The sequence below is a fragment of the Schistocerca serialis genome, chromosome 7 (assembly GCF_023864345.2).
Source record: "Schistocerca serialis cubense isolate TAMUIC-IGC-003099 chromosome 7, iqSchSeri2.2, whole genome shotgun sequence".
In the NCBI taxonomy this organism is placed as follows: Eukaryota; Metazoa; Arthropoda; class Insecta; order Orthoptera; family Acrididae; genus Schistocerca; species Schistocerca serialis.
Window position 1 is genome coordinate 226,487,035 of NC_064644.1, and position 23,313 is coordinate 226,510,347.

The window sequence follows — 23,313 nt, forward strand, 5'->3', positions numbered from 1 at the left end:
ATTTATTACAGCAGCCCTCTCCCCCCACCCCCAACTTTTTTTTAAATACTTGTTCCGTAGATCATGAACACGACACTTCGTAACGCTGTGGAACATGTCAGTTTAACAAAAGGTTTCTTTATATGCCATAATTCAAAATTTTATTTTTAGTTCTAAGGTTACTAATTGATAACAAAAAATTCATCGATTGAGAGTAGGAGAAGGCATTCAGAAATTCTTTCAATTTGTTTTTTTAAAAGTTGGCCAGCTAATTGTCAGAATTTTGATGCTATTTGGTAAGTGACCAAAGACTCTTGTCACAGCATAATTCACCCCTTTATGTGCCTAAGTCAGATTTAGCCAAAAGTAGTGAAGATTGGCCTTTTTCCTAGTGTTGAAACCATGTACATTGCTATTGCTGTTGAATTGGGATTTGTTATTAATAACAAATTTACCTCTCTCTCTTTTTTTTTTGCTCTGATTACACGCTTTTGTGTAATGAACAATTCTTTCCTTAGTGACGAATTATCACAAAATATGATGCGGTACAAAAGCTGTGAATGAAAGTAGGCATAGTGAGCTAATTAATAAGAGACTTGAAAAAGTAATGGAGGAGAATCTTGGCAAGGAGCTGTTTGGCTTTAGATGGAATACGGGCACCACAGATGCAATAGGGCTCCTACGAATCTTGGGAGAAAGGTTTATTGAAAAAGGAAGAGACTTATATATGTGCTTCATCGATCTAGAAAAGGCATTTGACAATATGGTTTGGGACAAGCTGGCAACTATAATGAGGGAAAAGAGAGTGGACTGGAAAACCAGAAGACTTGTAAACTCAAAAAGTTTCAGTTAAAGTGAGAGGAGAGGGTACAAACTGGATAGGACTAGAAAAAGGAGTAAGACAAGGATGCTGTCTATTTCCTACTCTTTTCAACCTCTACTTGGAAAATATGATTGACCAATGCTCATTAGATGACAAAGGCGTAGAAATTGGAGGAAAAAGAGTAGGATGTTTGAGGTTTGCTGATGACATGGTCCTTCTAGCCACAGGGGAAAAAGAATTACAGGATTTGGTGGACACAGTTGAAACTAACGGGAAAAAATATGGAATGAAAATTAACTCAAATAAAACAAAAGTATTGGCACTAGGAGAAAATAAGGAAATAAAAATTATGCTGAATGGAGAAATACTAGAACAGATGCAAAATTTTAAGTATCTTGGATGCAGGATAGACACCGACTGGAAGTGCACCACAGAAATTAAAACAAGGATAGCAATGGCAAAAAAGGCGTTTTATAAGAAAAGGAGAATTTTCTGCAGTGGTCTGGACAGAGAACTTACGAATAGACTCATAAAATGTCTTGTGTGGAGTGTTCTTCTATATGGTGCTGAAACATGGACTATGAGGAAGAAAGACAGAGAAAGGCTGGAGGCTTTTGAGATCTGGACATGGCGGAGGATGGAAAGAATAAGTTGGATGGACAGAGTAAAAAATGAAGAGGTATTGAGAAGAGTGGGAGAGAAAAGACAGTTACTAGATGTAATAAAGAGAAGAAAGAGAAATTGGATTGGGCATATATCAAGAAAGAATGACAGACTGATAAAAATAGTTTTAGAAGGTTATGTAGCCGTAATTTTTCCCGAGGGCATGCAGCTTTACTGTATGATTACATGATGATGGCGTCCTCTTGGGTAAAATATTCCGGAGGTAAAATAGTCCCCCATTCGGATCTCCGGGCGGGGACTACTCAAGAGGATGTCGTTATCAGGAGAAAGAAAACTGGTGTTCTACGGATCGGAGCGTGGAATGTCAGATCCCTTAATCGGGCAGGTAGGTTAGAAAATTTAAAAAGGGAAATGGATAGGTTGAAGTTAGATATAGTGGGAATTAGTGAAGTTCGGTGGCAGGAGGAACAAGACTTCTGGTCAGGTGACTACAGGGTTATAAACACAAAATCAAATAGGGGGAATGCAGGAGTAGGTTTAATAATGAATAGGAAAATAGGAATGCGGGTAAGCTACTACAAACAGCATAGTGAACGCATTATTGTGGCCAAGATAGATACGAAGCCCACACCTACTACAGTAGTACAAGTTTATATGCCAACTAGCTCTGCAGATGACGAAGAAATGTATGATGAAATAAAAGAAATTATTCAGATTGTGAAGGGAGACGAAAATTTAATAGTCATGGGTGACTGGAATTCGAGTGTAGGAAAAGGGAGAGAAGGAAACGTAGTAGGTGAATATGGATTGGGGGACAGAAATGAAAGAGGAAGCCGCCTGGTCGAATTTTGCACAGAGCACAACATAATCATAACTAACACTTGGTTTAAGAATCATGAAAGAAGGTTGTATACATGGAAGAACCCTGGAGATACTAAAAGGTATCAGATAGATTATATAATGGTAAGACAGAGATTTAGGAACCAGGTTTTAAATTGTAAGACATTTCCAGGGGCAGATGTGGACTCTGACCACAATCTATTGGTTATGACCTGTAGATTAAAACTGAAGAAACTGCAAAAAGGTGGGAATTTAAGGAGATGGGACCTGGATAAACTAAAAGAACCAGAGGTTGTACAGAGATTCAGGGAGAGCATAAGGGAGCAATTGACAGGAATGGGGGAAATAAATACAGTAGAAGAAGAATGGGTAGCTTTGAGGGATGAAGTAGTGAAGGCAGCAGAGGATCAAGTAGGTAAAAAGATGAGGGCTAGTAGAACTCCTTGGGTAACAGAAGAAATATTGAACTTAATTGACGAAAGGAGAAAATATAAAAATGCAGTAAATGAAGCAGGCAAAAAGGAATACAGGCGTCTCAAAAATAAGATCGACAGGAAGTGCAAAATGGCTAAGCAGGGATGGCTAGAGGACAAATGTAAGGACGTAGAGGCTTATCTCACTAGGGGTAAGATAGATACTGCCTACAGGAAAATTAAAGAGACCTTTGGAGATAAGAGAACGACTTGTATGAATATCAAGAGCTCAGATGGAAACCCAGTTCTAAGCAAAGAAGGGAAAGCAGAAAGGTGGAAGGAGTATATAGAGGGTCTATACAAGGGCGATGTACTTGAGGACAATATTATGGAAATGGAAGAGGATGTAGATGAAGATGAAATGGGAGATACGATACTGCGTGAAGAGTTTGACAGAGCACTGAAAGACCTGAGTCGAAACAAGGCCCCCGGAGTAGACAATATTCCATTGGAACTACTGACGGCCGTGGGAGAGCCAGTTCTGACAAAACTCTACCATCTGGTGAGCAAGATGTATGAAACAGGCGAAATACCCTCAGACTTCAAGAAGAATATAATAATTCCAATCCCAAAGAAAGCAGGTGTTGACAGATGTGAAAATTACCGAACTATCAGCTTAATAAGTCACAGCTGCAAAATACTAACACGAATTCTTTACAGACGAATGGAAAAACTAGTAGAAGCCAACCTCGGGGAAGATCAGTTTGGATTCCGTAGAAACACTGGAACATGTGAGGCAATACTGACCTTACGACTTATCTTAGAAGAAAGATTAAGGAAAGGCAAACCTACGTTTCTAGCATTTGTAGACTTAGAGAAAGCTTTTGACAATGTTGACTGGAATACTCTCTTTCAAATTCTAAAGGTGGCAGGGGTAAAATACAGGGAGCGAAAGGCTATTTACAATTTGTACAGAAACCAGATGGCAGTTATAAGAGTCGAGGGACATGAAAGGGAAGCAGTGGTTGGGAAGGGAGTAAGACAGGGTTGTAGCCTCTCCCCGATGTTGTTCAATCTGTATATTGAGCAAGCAGTAAAGGAAACAAAAGAAAAATTCGGAGTAGGTATTAAAATTCATGGAGAAGAAATAAAAACTTTGAGGTTCGCCGATGACATTGTAATTCTGTCAGGGACAGCAAAGGACTTGGAAGAGCAGTTGAATGGAATGGACAGTGTCTTGAAAGGAGGATATAAGATGAACATCAACAAAAGCAAAACAAGGATAATGGAATGTAGTCTAATTAAGTCGGGTGATGCTGAGGGAATTAGATTAGGAAATGAGGCACTTAAAGTAGTAAAAGAGTTTTGCTATTTGGGGAGCAAAATAACTGATGATGGTCGAAGTAGAGAGGATATAAAATGTAGACTGGCAATGGCAAGGAAAGCGTTTCTGAAGAAGAGAAATTTGTTAACATCCAGTATTGATTTAAGTGTCAGGAAGTCATTTCTGAAAGTATTCGTATGGAGTGTAGCCATGTATGGAAGTGAAACATGGACGATAAATAGTTTAGACAAGAAGAGAATAGAAGCTTTCGAAATGTGGTGCTACAGAAGAATGCTGAAGATTAGATGGGTAGATCACATAACTAATAAGGAAGTATTGAATAGGATTGGGGAGAAGAGAAGTTTGTGGCACAACTTGACCAGAAGAAGGGATCGGTTGGTAGGGCATGTTCTGAGGCATCAAGGGATCACCAATTTAGTATTGGAGGGCAGCGTGGAGGGTAAAAATCGTAGAGGGAGACCACGAGATGAATACACTAAGCAGATTCAGAAGGATGTAGGTTGCAGTAGGTACTGGGAGATGAAAAAGCTTGCACAGGATAGAGTAGCATGGAGAGCTGCATCAAACCAGTCTCGGGACTGAGGACCACAACAACAACAACATGTAGAAGGGAAAGGAAGAGAGGAAGGGAGAGATTCCAGATACAGGATGACATGATGGATGGTACAACATAAAGCAGCCTTAAGAAGGAAGCAATGGATCGCTGAAAATGGAGAGGCAAAGGACCTGCTAATATAGCAGATAACTGATGATGATGACGATGAGCTAATTTATGTATATGTTTATTGCCAAAAATTTGCAGTAACCCTATTATGTTAAGTGGCTGAACTCAAAACGTTTCCACAGATCGTTATCATTGTCTTTGTAGGTATGTAAGTGATTTGTGGTATACATGTTTACCAAAAGTTATTTCTTTTATGTAACTCTTCAGGCTTTCCCGGCGATCTAATGACATCTTGGGTTGTCGGGTGTTCTGCCGGATATCAGCGTCGTACTTGCACGATATTTCGGTCACGTAGCTCGAGACCTTCATCAGGTGCGACCTGAGACTGCTCCTCGAGTGGACCTGGTCCAGTATTTATGCCTATGGCCTTCCCCCTCCACCAACGGCTGCAGGCGCTTCCTCTGTGGTCCGCGCCCATTCCCTGCGACCTGCTGGAGCGTTGCTGCTCCGTTTTCCGTCCGCTGCGGTTCTAGGTGTTCCCTCTGCGGTCCGCGCCCACCAAACCCGCTCCTGGGCGTTTCATCTACGGTCTGGGGTACCAGGCGTTCCCCCTGCGGTCTGCGCCCGCTCTCCACGACCTGTTGGAGCGTTGCCGCTCCGTTTTTCGTCCGCTGCGGCTCTAGATGTTCCCTCTGCGGTCCGCGCCCACCAGTCGCAGTTCTGGGTGTTCCATCTTCGGTCTGGTGCTCCTGGCAGTCCGTCAGGGGCTCGTTTACCATCTCCATGTCTCTGGTTCTTCTGTTTGTGTAGTGTTGCAGCTGGCCCCGTTGCTCCTTTAACAATTCCAGAGCCGGATCCCAGGCTCTGCTTAGCTGGTACCCTGTGTCACGATTCACAAGATCGTCAACCATTTTAATCTCAATCGATTCTCTTATAACGCTGTCCCAAAATCTGGGTGTTTGTGCTAGAATCTTGGTATCCTCATACTTCATGGTATGATCTAGTTCTAGACAGTGTTCAGCAATGGCTGACTTAGTCACCTGTCTTAATCTAGTGTGCCTCTGATGTTCTTTGCACCTGATCTCCACAGTTCTTGTCGTCTGGCCAATGTAGGACATGCCACATTGACAAGGTATATTGTAAATCCCTGGTTTTCGTAACCCCAGGTCGTCTTTGACACTCCCCAGCAGTCCCCCGATCTTGTTGGATGGACAGAAAACACACTTGATATTGTGTTTACGCAGGATCCTACTGATTCTGGCAGAAATAGAGCCAGCATAGGGCAGATATGCCACCTTCTTTGCTTCATCTTGGTCTTCTTCAGGAACCTGTGGTATAGTGGCTGGTCGGAGTGCCCTCTCAATTTGTCTGTCCGTGTATCCATTCTTGGAGAAAACTGTTTTGAGACGTTCTATCTCTGTGGGTAGATTCTCTTGGTCTGATAGGGCACGTGCTCTGTGGACCAAAGTCTTCAGAACCCCATTCTTCTGTGCAGGGTGGTGACAACTGCTGGCCTGCAGATATAAATCAGTGTGTGTTGGTTTTCGGTACACACTGTGGCCAATTGATCCATCTGCTTTCCTCTGGACTAGTACATCCAGAAATGGCAGCTGGCCATTCTTCTCCAGTTCCATGGTGAACTTGATATTAGGGTGGCATGAGTTAAGATGTTCAAGAAACTCATTGAGCCTGTCCATCCCATGTGGCCAGATCACGAAGGTGTCATCCACATACCTAAAGAAGCATGTGGGTTTGAATGTGGCTGTCTCCAATGCCCTCTCCTCAAAACTCTCCATAAACATGTTGGCAACCACAGGGGACAGTGGGCTGCCCATAGCTACACCTTCAGCTTGCTCATAATATTGGTTTCTGTACAGGAAATACGTGGATGTCAGTGTATGACTGAACAGGTCCAACAGAGCACCATCAAATTTTTCTGCAATCAGTTCTAGTGAGTCCTTCAGTGGGACCCTGGTGAACAGCGATACCACATCAAAACTAACCATGATGTCCGAATCAGTGATGTGCAGTTGCTTGAGGCGTTGCAGGAAATCTCCTGAGTTGCGGATGTGGTGAATACATTTCCCCACATATGGAGCAAGGAGACCTTTCAAGTACTTGGCTGTTGTGTACGTAGGTGCCCCAATATTACTGACAATAGGACGTAGGGGCACGCCATCCTTGTGTATTTTAGGTAGACCATACAGTCTAGGTGGCACTGGCGCTTTTTCCCGTAGTTGTCTGATGATCTTATCAGGCATCCCTGTTTCCTTCAAGAGAGCACTAGTCTTCTTGGCCACCTTGTCCGTGGGGTCACACTCCAGAATTCTGTATGCAGGGTCCTCCAGAAGTTGGCGTACTTTCTCATCATAATCCACCCGCTGCAAGATGACAGTGGAGTTCCCTTTGTCTGCTGGCAGTACCACAATGCTGTTGTCTTCCCGTAGTTTCTTGAGTGCAAGCCTCTCCTCGGTTGTGATGTTCGATTTCGGCAGCCTGGCCTTGGTGAGGGCCCTGCAGGTCTCTCGGCGGACTTCCTCTGCCACATTAGGTGGAAGTGTGGCTGCAACTTGCTCTACTGCACTGACAAAACCTGAAATGGGTACGTTTCTAGGGGTCGTAGCAAAGTTGAGACCCTTGCTGAGTACCTTTAAGGTTATATCATCAAACTGTATGCCACTCAGATTCGTCACCGTGCGTGTCTCTTCCATCTGCTGTGCTTTCTTGCTCATGCGGTCAAACTTTGCAGATTGGCGAGATGAGGCATTCCTTCTAGCACACTCTGCTAAAGACCAGGAGGCACGGTCTACCCAATCCCAATCTTCTCTTGTTAAGGAGGCTGCCATGTACAGATGAATGTGTAACAGCTCCCTGGCCACAACATCTAACCTGTGGCGCATATCTCGAATCCTCTCTCTCACCAGTGCCATGCTAGCTCTGCGTTTTATCTTGTTCGCCGCTCTGGAGTTGATGTGATGTTTAATTCTGGCAAATACTGGTACCACTTCTCCATCTCGACACCTCAGCAAAAAACTGAGAGAACTCAGCATCTTCCCTTTCTTCTGCCGTAGCTTGTCCAGCTTCTTGATATTCTGATACATCTCCTCCCCGTAGAGACTTTTGATGTAACTCTTCAGGCTACATTGGCCAGACGACAAGAACTGTGGAGATCAGGTGCAAAGAACATCAGAGGCACACTAGATTAAGACAGGTGACTAAGTCAGCCATTGCTGAACACTGTCTAGAACTAGATCATACCATGAAGTATGAGGATACCAAGATTCTAGCACAAACACCCAGATTTTGGGACAGCGTTATAAGAGAATCGATTGAGATTAAAATGGCTGACGATCTTGTGAATCGTGACACAGGGTACCAGCTAAGCAGAGCCTGGGATCCGGCTCTGGAATTGTTAAAGGAGCAACGGGGCCAGCTGCAACACTACACAAACAGAAGAACCAGAGACATGGAGATGGTAAACGAGCCCCTGACGGACTGCCAGGAGCACCAGACCGAAGATGGAACACCCAGAACTGCGACTGGTGGGCGCGGACCGCAGAGGGAACATCTAGAGCCGCAGCGGACGAAAAACGGAGCGGCAACGCTCCAACAGGTCGTGGAGAGCGGGCGCGGACCGCAGGGGGAACGCCTGGTACCCCAGACCGTAGATGAAACGCCCAGGAGCGGGTTTGGTGGGCGCGGACCGCAGAGGGAACACCTAGAACCGCAGCGGACGGAAAACGGAGCAGCAACGCTCCAGCAGGTCGCAGGGAATGGGCGCGGACCACAGAGGAAGCGCCTGCAGCCGTTGGTGGAGGGGGAAGGCCATAGGCATAAATACTGGACCAGGTCCACTCGAGGAGCAGTCTCAGGTCGCACCTGATGAAGGTCTCGAGCTACGTGACCGAAATATCGTGCAAGTACGACGCTGATATCCGGCAGAACACCCGACAACCCAAGATGTTATTTCTTTTATGTTTCATGTGTAGATATTTTATAACTTTCTGTAGGGGAAAAAAGAACTACGTATAAAACATTTTGTACTGCCTTGTAGTAACCCTCTTGGTCTTGTTGAAAAAGAGCATATATGCAGTTTTGAGCAGAATCTTTGGATCATTTTAATCAAACACCTTTAAAAATACACAGAAAATTTAGTCTTTGTGCTAAACACCTAGCATTGGCAGTTTCAGTATTTAAGCAAAGTTTTAAGTTGTTACCAAGAATTCTAAGTCACATCAAAAGACCTTAGTTATTAGAGCCTACAGATGACTTTTCACTAGCCATTGTATAGTTACATCGCACGACGAGAGAAATGCTATCTTCTGTCAAAAGAAGAAAACTATTTTTGTCGATCTTTAAATTATGCTTTAAATGTTAGTCAAACATTTCAGTTTTCAAATTCTCAGTACACAAAATAATGCTTAAAATTGTGTCCTTCAGTTTTCTGTGATTTACCTAAATTGCCTAAGACAAATACCTGTTGGTTCCTTTAAAAAGGTAAGCTGACTTGTTTTCTCCAATCCAAGCTTTTCTCTGTCTTTAATGATTATATCATCGATGGGACTTAAAACCCTAAACTTCCATACTTCTTTCCATTGTTTTGGGGGAAATCTGGTAAACGTGTCATTCTGTAATGCCAATGCAGCATTATATCTAGATATCACAATGAAACTTTTGAAACTGGATGAATAGCCACTGCTAAGCAGTCCTCAAGAGTTGAGAAATAACATATGTGACTACCAAGTAGCATTCTGTGTGAGCGTGACAAACTGATTGTTCCTCAATTTAATGACCATCACAATCCAAAGGTTGCAGTAGGCAACCCACCTCTTGTAAACAGTAGAATAGGAATTGTCCTATTGCTGCACTGCTGTGCAGTCTACTAGGCACAAACCTGTCTAGTTTCATCCAGCCCACACTTGCTCCTCCATCCTTCTGTCTTTCTCATCTCAAAATTTTATTAATTCTTACTTTTTTGCCACTTTATCTTCTGTAGGCCTCTTTCTGTTCATTACGTATGCTGCTTGTTATTTTTAAACTAGGCTTCTCATTGCTTCACCTTTACTGTACGAGGGTGGACCCAAAAGAAACCGGATTGTTGTCATAAAAAATGTATCGATGACCTTTTTACAAAATTACTTCAGTCACTTTCAAAATACTCTCCATTACATGCGATGCACTTGTCAAGTCTCTTTTCCCATTGTTGGAAGCATGTTTGGAACTCTTCAAGTTTGATATTGTCCAGTGCCCTTTGCGAAGCTGTTTTTACCACCTCGACATAGTCATAACGTTCCCCTTTATAGCGTTTTTTTCATTCGTGGAAATAGGAAAAAGTCGCACGGGGCTAGGTCCGGCAAATATGGAGCATGGGGAACGACAGACCACCTCTGAGATGCCAAATAGTGGGTTACTCGTAAGGCCGTGTGTGCTGAAGCGTTGTCATGATGTAGAAACCAGTCACCGGATTGCCAAAGTTCCGAGCATTTCCTCCTCACATCCTCTTGCAGACGCCTTAAAACATCCAAGTAAAAGTGTTGGTTAATAGTCTGGCCGGAGGCTACGAATTCCCAATGCACAATTCCACGAACATCAAAAAAGACAATGATCATAGTCTTCACATTTGACCTCACTTGCCTTGCTTTTTTGGTCTGGGAGAGTTGGGAGTCCTCCACTGGCTTGACGCTTGCTTGACTCTCCTCCCCTGTAATAACTTTGTTCAAGAAGTTTGGATCACATGCAATCTCTGTTTTCAAGTCATGACACACATTCATGTACATGGTTTTTTGCTCCTGTGTGAGAAGGCGCGGAACAAATTTAGCAGCAACACGTCTCATGTGCAAATCCTCACTCAAAATCCACTGGCACGAGCTCCAGCTGATTCCTGTCTCTGCTGAAATTTGGTTGATCGTTTGGTAAAGAACCTCGTTGATCTTTTGGCGAACCTTTTCAAAGTTCTCCTCATTTCGCGATGTTGAAGGGCGTCCATAACGAGCTTGGTCTTCAACACACCTCACCATGTTTAAAGCGCCCAAACCACTCGAAAACCTGTGTGTGGCTCATAGCGTCCTCCTGGAAAGCTTCCTGAAGCATTTGGTGTGTCTCCGTTGCAGGTTTTTTAAGCAGGAAACAAAATTTCACACACACTCTTTGTTGCCATAACGACTTCGCAGAGGTAACCCGCCAACAGTCAAACACAATACCACACTTGCACGTTCAGCTCTACACTGATGCTGTCTGCACAACTGTTTCATGAAGGTCTCTACTAACACCATCTAGCGTGAGAACCCTGCACTATGCCTACGATTGGCAGTGCCCTCGGTGTCCAGTTTCTTTTGGGTCCCCCCTCGTATTTAACGTAATGTACCTTCCTTCACTAACCTCCTTCACTAACCTTTGGGGGCTCCCCCTGTATCCCATCATCTTGTTGTGCTCCTACACATGTTATGCAAGGTGAGAGAAGGGGGCAGGGAATGGGGGGTGGGGAGAGACAGACAGACAGTGAGTGAGTGAGTGTTTGGATGGGTCACATCGCTTAAAGGAGCATCACTTTTTCAAATGGTGGAATGCATTATATTACCTTGGATTATGACTCAACTATACGGGTATTGTTTTAGGGCCTACCTGAGCTTTACAATTAATTGTTCATTAATTACCTGCAAGATGATACTTATTATGCATTGGTCTGTCCCTTAGTGTGCATTTATTTATAGTAGGCCTCACAGAAAAATAATCTACCAGTCAGTGGTGAAATACATTACTATAAGGAAACTATTTATTTTTTGAAGTAAATAAAAGGGAAATTCTGTATAAAGACATATTTTAAACCTGAAGTATCACATTGTAGAAATCTTTCTGTCATAGAAGGTTAGTAATAACATAATGTAGGGGATAAAAAATTAATCATTAAAAGTCATATTTAAAAACTGAAAAGATACTTACCCAATGTTTTCCTTATTATTTGTTTACAATAAAGTGAAAGTGTCACAGTATATCTTGCTCCTCCGCCTCCATGCTAATACACACGTGTGATCTTTCAAAGTTATGCCTCTGCATTTTGACAGTGGTACGAGTCACCTCTCTTCCTTTTTGGTTTTTTTATGTGGCTCAGTATAATCTAAAAGCCAAAGATTTCTCTGTGTGACACCTGTACCAGTCTCCGTGCTACTAGCATATATTCTCACCAAGCATCAAGAACAGGTAAGTCCAAAGCTAAATCTTATAGTTAAATTAATATTTACATTGATGAGACGTGCTGTTTTTCTGTTCAAATGGCTTAACACGTCATTCCATCATATAATAAAATACATATCCTCTCAATAATATTATTAGGAAAGACAAAATCTCTCCTCTAAGAAAGGAGACTGGGTGCCTTATTTTTTTCTTTACTTTGTAGTGATTAAGCATTATTCATCTTAAAAGGAGGATTCTTATGTACTTAATATTCTTGGTTATTCCTCCTGAAGAGATAGGCTATTATTAAACATTATTCCTCTTAAAAGTAGGTTTCTTATCTACTTACTTAATATTCTGGCTTATTCTTCCTGAAGAGATTAGCTATTATAGTTATCACCTACTCAGTTATTAATTGGCCTCGCAATACCCATTTCTGCTGCGACCTGATGGTAAATGCATGTCTTGTGCATGTGGACTCCGGTTTAGATTTTGGGATATCTCCAGCTGACTTCTCCAAGGGAACCCTTGAAGAAAAGGCTGAGTATGAGTAGTGCTCAGATTCTTGAGAGATAGTACATTATGATAAAATGATGTAAAGTTTGCCAGATCTCGAAGATTGTCTGGTTGTTAATATGACACCTTGCCTCCAGACAGATCATACGCAAGCTCTATATTGCTTATAATGCAGGCATATCTCATATGTACAAAATGAGCAGGAGAGGGGCCTGGTGTCACATTGAAACTTCTAAGTCGTCCCAAGCCTAAAATATGCCAATCTCACGAGTGAAATGTTCAGTAATCAATGTTTCCAAGTGATAATGGGCAAAAAGATGAGTACACACATGAAGCTAAACAACGGGAAACAAGATTATTTCACAGATGAAGCGAAACAATGGGCAGCCACAAGGATCTTCCGTGGCCCCTCTCTTATTCCTTTTGTACATATATATGCATGAAACATCATCAGGGAAATTTGGGTATGCTGACGACAGGGCATTCACAATGAGACATAGAGATCTTTAAGTTACAAGATAGGTACTGACCAATGACTGAACAAATATTGGTGAAAATTTCTGCAAATGAAGGTTGTAAGGAAGTGTTGCTAAGATAGAAGTCTATGCATTTTGTCTAAACTAAAAGTTCACCAACAAAGAACTCTGTCTACTCAGAAATAACAGAAACCTGAAATATCTAGAGGTCACACTTGATAAAACACTGTTACAAACATGTACTAAAAGCAGCTGCCAAAATCAAAACTCGATATAACATTCTTCAGAAGTCAATGCCAGTTTGTGGGGATCCTCTGCATCTACACTCCATACTTAAGCTCTGGGCTTGGTTTACCCTCCTGCAGAATATTGCTCCCCAAAATGGATGAATAATACAAGACTTGTCAACACAGAGCTCAGCCATACTGTGTGTCTTATAACTGGTATAATTAGACTTACACCTACTTTTGGGTGTACCCATACTTAATTGCACACCAGTTCCATCTCTGCTGGAAAAAGTGCACTTGCCTGGGACCACAGAAAACTCCTCACCTCCATCATGCACGCATTCCAACTGTTAGCAAAGAAAGGCTTTGTTTTCATCACCCACCCTTGGAATCCAGAAGGATATTAGTTGACAACAGCTTTGATATTAATGAATGCTGCAGGAACGCATGGTAGGTTAATGCTACTACTGAACAACTAAAAATGCTGTGCATATCAACCAAGCCACCTAGGTTTGAATTGCCATGCAAGAGCAGGTTGTTTGTTAACCAAATAAGAAACTACAGTGGAAGGTGTATCAGCTCTCTGCACAAGTGGAGGAAAGTAACTTCTCCAAATTGTGACTGGTGCTGAAAATCCTATAGAAAGCAAACTCCCAGTGAATTACACCAATTACACCAGGACTATGAACTGAATAGTACTTTACATCCATGCAGGTTATTCGAAAATTCATGTTACAAACTTCTAGGACTTGTAGAGGGGAGTGAGTACATAATATTTTGAATAGGAACTTGTGTCTGGAAATGTACAGTTTCCATTCTACAACGGTTTCAATCCATACGTGTAACATGTCCACGTATGGTGCACTAGAATCGGTCAGACATCAGCTGGGATGTCTCATAGGTACAAAGCCTGCAACAATGTTAGTGGTCACCACATCAAGCCGCTGTTGTAATGCATCTGTGCTGTTCTGTATGTATAGTATCCGGGTTCTGTTTTTGTTTCAGAATAATGTAAACATGTACTGGAAAACTGGAAATTCTCAGGTAACTGCATTTTACCGGGAAAAATCAAGGAAATCTCAGGGGATTTTGTAAAATTGCAGGAGATTCTATGTTTTTAACCTAACATTGGAATTTAATTTTATTGAGGTTTGTAAATCACAAATTTTTGAAAGTGTGTTAATTATTTGAATATTAGATCACATAAGTTGCTGATGTTTAAAAATTTTAGAATAGTTGTTATTGTAAGACTGCTGCTGCCACCATCACCTGCTCACCATTAATTTATCAGGAGATTCGTATGATATCATCTCCCTCCCCGTACCTGGAATTGACAGCAAAATTTATTTATTTGTTTATTTTTTTTTTTTAGTAGCCACCCTGTTACGTTCAGTTTAGAATTGTTGCCTAATAACTGTGCTATGTCATGCCTTCTTCAGTTCCTCAAGAAGAAGGGGATGCGAGTTAAACATCTGAATTGAAACCGTTGCAGACTGGGAATGGCACATCTCTGGACATGGCTTCCTATTCCCTCCCCTCTAAAAGTAATGGGAATTTCTGAATATCCTGTATACTATTCACTACAGTGCCTTTTGAAAGCAATCCCAGAAATCTGTAGTCTTTGTTAGCCTCTCATAAAATATACAAAATCTTATACAATTGCAGGATAACCTATTAACTTAGTCATACATACATTAAAATTTTCTAATAAGCTTGATAGATCTCTATATATAATCAACATCAAAAGACCCTTCACATTGTTCTGATCAACTAATGTTAGAAAGCTTATGTTATCATTCATCCAATAATTTTGAAAGTTAATTCAGAATTTCATGTACAAATGCTGTAATCCCTTTTGTAGGAGCCTTTTTTCATATTTAATACTGTACAACCGTTTAACCTTTCAGGTTACAGTGTGCGTCAAAACTAATGTCTTAGACTGTGGCATCCCCAGAATGAATTTTCACTCTGCAGCATAATTTGCATTTATTGGAAGTTTCTTGTCAGATTAAAACCGTATGCTTGACTAGGACTTGAACCTGGTATATTTGCTTTTCATGGGAAAATGCTCTACCATCTGAGCTATTGAAGCATGTCTCACAACCCACGCTCACAGCTCCACTTCTGCCAGCACCTCTTATCCTACATTCCAGATTTCACAAAAATTCTCCAGTGTACCTCATGGGAATAGCAATCTTGGAAAAAAGAGGAAACAATTTCGTCATAGACTTGGGGATTGTTTTCGGAATAGATTTTCACTCCGCAGTGGAATGTGCACTGATCTGAAACTTCCTGTCAGTCTAAAACTGTGTGCCAGGCTGGAACTTGAACCAAGACCTTTGCCTTTCACAGGTAAGTGCTGTTGTAACTAAGCCCAGGCTGTATACGATCCGGGAAAAACCCAGAAATTTATTCATCCCGGAGAAAACAGGGAATAGTTTAGAATTCCGGGAATTTTTCATTGTTGTAGTTTTCAGTTAAATTTTTGTGAATTTGGCTGGTAAGAACCGATTCTCTAACAAAGGATATTACTGTATCTCGCTACTGCAGAATAATTCTGCAGCAACAAAACATGAACGAGAGAAAAAAAGAAAACGGAAATGAAATTTTAAGTTGCAAAGGAAATGTGCCATATACAACAAAACACAGTGCTCAGACGAGCGTCTGCCAACAGCGAAGTGTGGCAAAGGCTTTGGAAAGACTGTGCAATGCTTCATAACAACAAACTGCCTCCGATGAGCGTGACGTGACAACTGTTTAAATTAGATTCGTTTGAGCAGTTGCTTTTGGTTACAGAAATGTGGCCGGCTGCCACTATCTAGTATTGTCCCGGTTCCAAAATATCGTATATCCGTGGCTGATGCACAGAGCAGTCTGAGTTGCGGTAGGGATGAGGGTCGTCTCCACGTGACCTGTGTTTAAGTTCAGTGTTTTTTTTGTTACCTCCTTGTTTCTTGCTCTCACATTAAATGAAAACAAAACGGATTTTTGTGGCCGGGAGCTATCAAATGAATTGAAATACGTTCGCATAATTACAGAAGGCTAAAATATGTTATTAGTTTCAGATTTTGTGTCCACCTCTCTGACAGTCAAGCATTAATCGCCTTGCAGAACAATGAAGTTATCTTTGTCGGTTTGCTAAAGAGATTTGGCTTTTATTAAATCTTTTCCGCGGAGGCAGTCAATTTATTTGAAACAAAGTGTTTAATTTCACACTGTTGGCTAGTTTCAACTGTTCGCTGCATTTCAAGTGCACGTATGGCATTATGCCATAATAAAGAACCAAACATGAGATAATACAGTACTGGTACTCCAAGAAAATTTGCATCCGAATCTGGACCCACGAATGTGCACTTTAAGCTGAATTATGCATTTTAGTATGGTTCACGGAATTCCGATGCTCTTGACGTATCCTCTGATGTCTTGTTTCTTTTATGTCATAATGTAAGATCTTTTAAAAGTTTTACACGTATGCGGTATGAAGATCAAGTTTCCTGCGTCATCGTAGTTACACAAGCGCGGTGACGCCCGTTATCTGGCGCTCTCTGGCAACTGCTGAAACGAACCTATTTCTAACATGTAGCTACTGGTGGTTTGAAAAGCGTTACGTTCAAAGTAAATTTCCGTTTATGCAAGATGAACTATGTGCGAGAATGTACGATGAATTTCTTTAATCACAAAGCGTTTGACTCTCATTTAAAAATCAACTATTTGAGGATGGCCATTTAGAAGAATTTCGAGCCCAGAAGATCAGACATTTACATCGTTATTAAAAATTTACTGGTACATTTGTGTGATGTATCTTAAAGTGTAACATGCGCAAAAAGATCAACATTATATGTGGAAGCTTAGCTTGTCTTCCAGCTTATTAATCTTTTTATGTGAATGCTATGTATATTAATGTAAACCATTAACTTTCCTTACTTGTGTGTTCACGCTACTTAAGAATGATCTTGCTATTGACTGACTGCATCGCGTGTCATATGCTGTCATCAGCTGGCGAGATCACGTGACACTGGCTTACAAAAGTGGCATCGCAATCTCGATTTCAATGCTTCGGAAAGTGACTTGTGGTGTTTGCTGGAATTCAGATTTATACCTTCATAATAAGAAAATATGCAGCGTACATGTTTCTGCACATCCAACGTCCTTCAAAACGCCCCCCCCCCCCCCGAGTTTCAAAGGATTGATAGGTATTACAGTGCCGAGGAAGAGTATACTGTCACTTAACGCAGAAAAAGTGCATTTTCACGTGGGAGAAAGTGTATTTTTAACTGGGAAATCCGGGAATTTTGTTCCTTGTCCACGTATACACCCTGTGAGCCATCCATGTACAACCCACATTCACTGCTCTACTTCTGCCAGTATCTCTTTTCCTATCATTCAGATTTCCAAATAGGTCAGTCAATAGAGCACTTGAACCAGCGAAAGGCAAAGGACCCAGGTTTGAATCCCGGTCCAGCATACAATTTTAATCCCCCATAAAAGGTATTTGCATGCCAAATGTGTGGCTCATTCACTACTTTTTCAAACTTTTGCACTGTTGTCGGATGACACCCTGTTTGGGCATCCTGCTTCCTTGAATTACTTATTCTTAATCCAGTTTATCATTGTTCTAGCATTTGCTTTTGGGAAGGGGTGTAGCGTCACCATCTTTGACTAGAATTCGAAGATTACTAACAGGGAGGCTACTGCAGTGCCTTGAGGTAATCAACCAAAATGTGCATTGCCAATAAATTCCACAAATGGTTAGCATTAATTGGCTAGAGTTGTGTCATTGGATCAGTACTTTTGTTTTGCCCTTGAACTTGTTAATTTCCTTCTAATTCTTTTCACTCCTCAAAAAAATGTCATTCATGACACATTCAGGCTGAATGATATATTCTCTGTTTACAAGTTGTGTTATTTCAAATAAAACATTCAAGCTTTCAACAGCTCTCTCTGCCATCATTTTCAGGACTGCTGGGGCTGGCACGGTGTTCCACTTATGTAGGTTTGATTGCACAGAGAGGCTGAAGTTACTCATGGATGGAAAGACGAGTTGCTCAGCTTGTAGCAGCTCTAGTGTATTACACAGTCGATGACAAGTGGAGCGAGGGCCTGTGCCACATTTGAAACTGCTGCTCGGACCTCCCTACAAGTGTTAAGCATCTGTCTTTGCTTTTGCTCAATCTCCAAACACCATCTTTCATGACCTACTAAGTGTTTACCAAACCTTTATTAAAATTAGTGTGGTTTATCCTAATCTCACCATCTCCTTTATAACAGAATCCCAATATCATGACACATCTTTCCAAATTGTATTTTGTGTCCAGTGATTTGTTCTTGTTTCAAATGAGAATGAATTGACAGCAGCATAGTGTAGTGACTCGAGACTTTTGGGGGAAATTCTAGAGACCCTCGTATTTCCACCATCTCGAACACGCATTTTTTTAGAGATGAGTGTGGTAAAGTAGAACTGTGTCTACTGCACCGCAATTACGTGTGTGCAGGACGGGCGAATGATGGGCGCGGGCAGGTAGTTGCCGAGCCCACCTAACAAGTTACACATCCAGCACTAGGAGTAAACGAGACGGTGCGACGTTATACATGATTGTGCGAACATTTGAATGTTGTTGAAAGAAGAGACAATTACTTATTCATTCCTTCTCTTGCTTTTGTAAGGTCCGGACAGTTGTCTTGTTAAACTTGGAGAGATTTGTAGACTGTATTTATGGAAAAATGAATGTGATAGTTTCTGATGGACCGAAAGGTGCCGAGCTTACGAAAAATGTTTTAGTTGTATGAAAACTGTTATGTGTGATGAAAATACAGTGAGATTGAGCTCAATGTATTCTCGAGTGTACGGCGTTATCTTAAAAGTATAAAAAATTCCTCCACAGTAGCACCTTATCTTCGGAGAAGAAGTTGTGCAGGACATCGTAGCTGGCTATCCTGAAAAGAAGATCAGCGAAGCAACTCCAAGTAAGTTTGATAGCCAAGGGGGAGTGTGATTCTTGCACACCAGTACCACACTGCCACCCTTAATCGCCGGTAACCGGCAAAACGTGGTGACCAAAGAGAGCAGGACATGAAAAGGAGGAATTTTTTTGATGAAGATTGAGATGAGAAAAAGTTTAGAGTTGCCATAGCAGATGAAAAAATTGGTCTGCAATATTCGATTAAGAAGATTTGGTTATGGGGAGGAAGCAACCCTCACACACGCAGTAACCAGCCGACGCCGAGCACAGTAACCAGATGATGCAGTCACAATAACCTGCCATCATTGCTGGTTGCTGTTTGAGTTGCTAACTTTGCGCCTGCCGCCGCCAATGCCAATGCTGCGACCAACATTTGACTCTGCCAGCACCTGTGCAGTTCACTGGTGCTGTTTCTACACCTCACCGACGCAGCCTACAATCCTATGCTGGGTAGGCTCAAGATAATAACTATTTGAATGTAAACTAGGGTGGTCATTATTTACAGAGGTGATTTTTTTTAATGATCACAAAATCGAAGAAAATTAAGACTATGAAAAAGGAACAACAACCTATGGAACCAGCCATGGCGATGACAGTGACTAAGGTCATGCCAGACTGGACTGAAGTAGCAAATTTAATTAGGGAACTAGGCCTAAGTCTGAAGTTGGACTCAGTGAATACTCAGTTAAATACTAAGTTAGATGTACAAAGACAAGGACTAAGTGACCAAAATATTTCTTTAAGTCAGAACTAGAAACAACTAAGTGACCAATATGTTGCTTTAAATGAAAAACTAGAAGCACAGAGTGCTACTTTAAGTGAACGGTTAGAAGCACAGAGTGCAACTTCAACTGCTCGATTACTCATTTGAGAAATAAACTAAGTACTACTTTAAGTGAAAAGTTAGAAGCACAGGGTAAAGCCTTAAATTCTAAATCTGAGATGTTAAATGATAAAGTGGAAAATTTACGAGTAGATTTAAAGAATGAATTAAGTAATTCTTTAATTGTACAAATGAATCAAATGTTTATGGACTTTGACCAAAAGTAGGATGATTCATTTCAGAAGTTGACCCAAAGATTAGAATTTGATATTGAGGACAAGTGTACCAATATAGAGTCTGAATTTAATGAGAAGTTAGGGTCATTTCAAAGTATGTGTAATATTACATTCGACACAGTGAAACAGAGATTACATACCTTAAAAGATACCATTGAAAGACAAGACACACTGATCTCTATTGTCCAATCGCAAATTGCAGGGGTCAACACTCGTGTAGATGCGGTAGGGAGAAATTTTAATGAAAAGCTAGCAACCTCTGCCACCATAAATATAAGCAGTCTGGAGGGACAGGTAGACGAATTAATCGACCGTAAATTTACGAAAGGGTAAACACAGACAACGTTCCACCACATTTAGCATAGGAACTTGGTACTAAAAAAGGCATAGAAGGTTTGTGGAAGGAATTTAAACTTATCCAGAATAAGATAGAGAATGGGGTAGCTTCACAGAATGTAGTGTTGACTAGTAAAGTGGTAATTGTTTTGTTGAGGGGAGACTTTCACACAAAATGTAATGAGAAGTGCTGGTCTGCACTTGCTCAAGTGAGGTTAAGAGCATATCCATGGGATTTGGGTTGGTTGGTTGGTTGGTTGGTTGTTTAGGGGAAGGAGACCAGACAGCGTGGTCATCGGTCTCATCGGATGAGGGAAGGATGGGGAAGGAAGTCGGCCGTGCCCTTTCAGAGGAACCATCCCGGCAGTTGCCTGGAGAGATTTAGGGAAATCACAGAAAACCTAAATCAGGATGGCCGGACGCGGGATTGAACCGTCGTCCTCCCGAATGCGAGTCCAGTGTCTAACCACTGCGCCACCTCGCTCGGTGGGGATTTGGGTGGAGTCACATTATACCCCAGGGACGTTAACATTCCGTGATAATGGGTAGAGTGATGACATTCGGTTCCTGAGTTGGGTTCGCTGTTACTTCCACATTAGTTTTCCTACACCGAATTTCCTTCAAATCTTCGACTATTCTGTAATCTATTAATAACCTCTTAAACTATTATGTCATATTGGTATTTAAGTGACCGAACATAACTACACAATCGTGACTAATTTAGGGAATCATGAATAACCAGTGATCTCTAGACATAATTCGGATCAAACAGAATAATAATCTGTTGGTAAGCAGAGTGCTATCTTGATGACATAAAATAAATAAGAGTAGTATATTTAAGAACGATATAGTATGAAGTGACTAGCTGAAAAACTATTTGATTATAGTGTATAATTTTATAGAATATTTGATACCTTTTGGTGAGATATCATATGAATGGGGAGGGTTTGTATTGATTTTGAAAGGGTGTGGGTAGTGTAGGTGATGTGACTTGGCAAGACAGCCAAGCCACTAGGAGGTAGTCGAAAGGCACGCGTTTAAGCTCACGCAGGCTGGCGTGAGGTCTGGAACAGTTAAAGGAGTTGAGTCTAGTAAAAAAAAGTACGTAGCTTCTGGAATACTTAACTTTAATCCATAATTGGTGAACATCGCTCTTGATGATACATGAATTACAAGATCAATAGCAACCGATAATGGCGCCTTGCTAGGTCATAGCAAATGACGTAGCTGAAGGCTATGCTACTATCGTCTCGGCAAATGAGAGCGTAATTTGTCAGTGAACCATCGCTAGCAAAGTCGGCTGTACAACTGGGACGAGTGCTAGGAAGTCTCACTAGACCTGCCGTGTGGCGGCGCTCGGTCTGCAATCACTGACAGTGGCGACACGCGGGTCCGACGTATACTACCGGACCGCGGCCGATGTAAAGGCTAACACACACCTTTCACACAATCCTCGCAGGCAAGTGTGACTGATTCTTCACCATTTGCCATTCCATAGGAATTGCTAAGATCTTTCTTTGGGGACTTCGAAGGTGATGGTGAGAATGTCAGTTCTGCAGGAGACGTTTAACATCATACCTCCTCTGGCTTCTCACTCAAGTACCGGTGAAGTGGGGATCCTGGGGAAAAGGGGGTGGGAAGGATTTCCTGTCTATGGGACTATCTTCTTTCATTTCTTCGATCTTAGCAACCATTTCTACTTTTTCTTTTCTTACTTCTCTTTTGAGTACCAGTCTATCTTTCCGTCTGTCCATATGCATATACTTCTAATCGCTGAAGTCCTTCTCGATTTCTATGGTTTTCTATAACCTTTAACTTATTTTCCATAAGTTGACCAAAGAATCAGGCTACATGACTACCCATATGCATACACACAATGAAACACAAAGACACAAACAAGAAGAGTACTGTTTAAGGTAATGTGGGACCGTCATGTGTTTGAGGGGGAAATTGTGCATATAGTGATAGGTATGCACACCTGGGTAAGTGAGGTGACAGTTCCACATCACGTAAAGATAAGTACAGGGATATATTTTTATATGTAAAAACTAAGAGTATTTATGGTTATGATGCCGGTATTACACTAGTATGTGTACATGAGAGGAGGAGGAACATATTGTGGTTCGTTATGCTACATCGTCTACTTAAGTGGACAGAATTGGAGTCAGTCTAACTACTATTCTGATGAATTGTAAGATAATGGGACAAGCAGAGCATAAGTAGGAGTGCGGTGTCTATTGGGAAAATAGAACTGGAAGAGTAATGGAGGACTCTAAAGGGTTAAAGAAAGTATTGAGAAGCGAGTGTAAGGAGTGAAGTAGGATGTTAATTTCTCTAAGAGGTATTCGAATTCTAGGGTACATAAAGATGTATGCTAGGGCAATGGACTATGAAGCCTACTCAGGAAGGAGGAGGAGGTCATACCCACCATTGATTGGATGGAAAAGGGCAGGTAGGCAGACCCAAGAAAGGCTGACCTATACTGTGTGGGCACGGGACCAAGAAGGGGATTGACCTGTACCATAGTGTATTAGGAATTTGTTTAAAGGGGCATACCTACCACAACGTAAGGAGGAAGTGCTTTCATAGTATCAACCCAAATGTGAGGTATAGGTACTGTGCCTAAAGAAAAAGGGCAGTATCATGACAAAAGTCACACATTTTGTAGAGATTATTCTGGTAAGATTGAATTCTCGTTTCCACTCGCATTATTATGTTTGTATGAAGTTACGTGATTGAAAAGAACACCTTTATTTACCCAGGGTTCCTCCAGGTTGTAAAAGGTTTTGAATAAATCCATATGTAGAAAAAGTATTACGCGAAGTAAGAGCAGATAACAGCATATGCTTGGGTAATGCACACTTGGAGTTTACGCTTGGAA

At 41.5% G+C, this 23,313-nt stretch overlaps 1 long non-coding RNA gene across 1 annotated transcript in view; it reads right to left on the reverse strand.

The window, feature by feature from the left end:
* LOC126412794 (uncharacterized) overlaps positions 1–23,313 on the reverse strand; it is a 42,342-nt gene that overhangs the window by 12,134 nt on the left and 6,895 nt on the right. Inside the window, exon 3 of the long non-coding RNA XR_007575342.1 lies at positions 12,208–12,385. This is a non-coding gene — a long non-coding RNA (uncharacterized LOC126412794). The remainder of the gene's footprint in view (positions 1–12,207; positions 12,386–23,313) is intronic.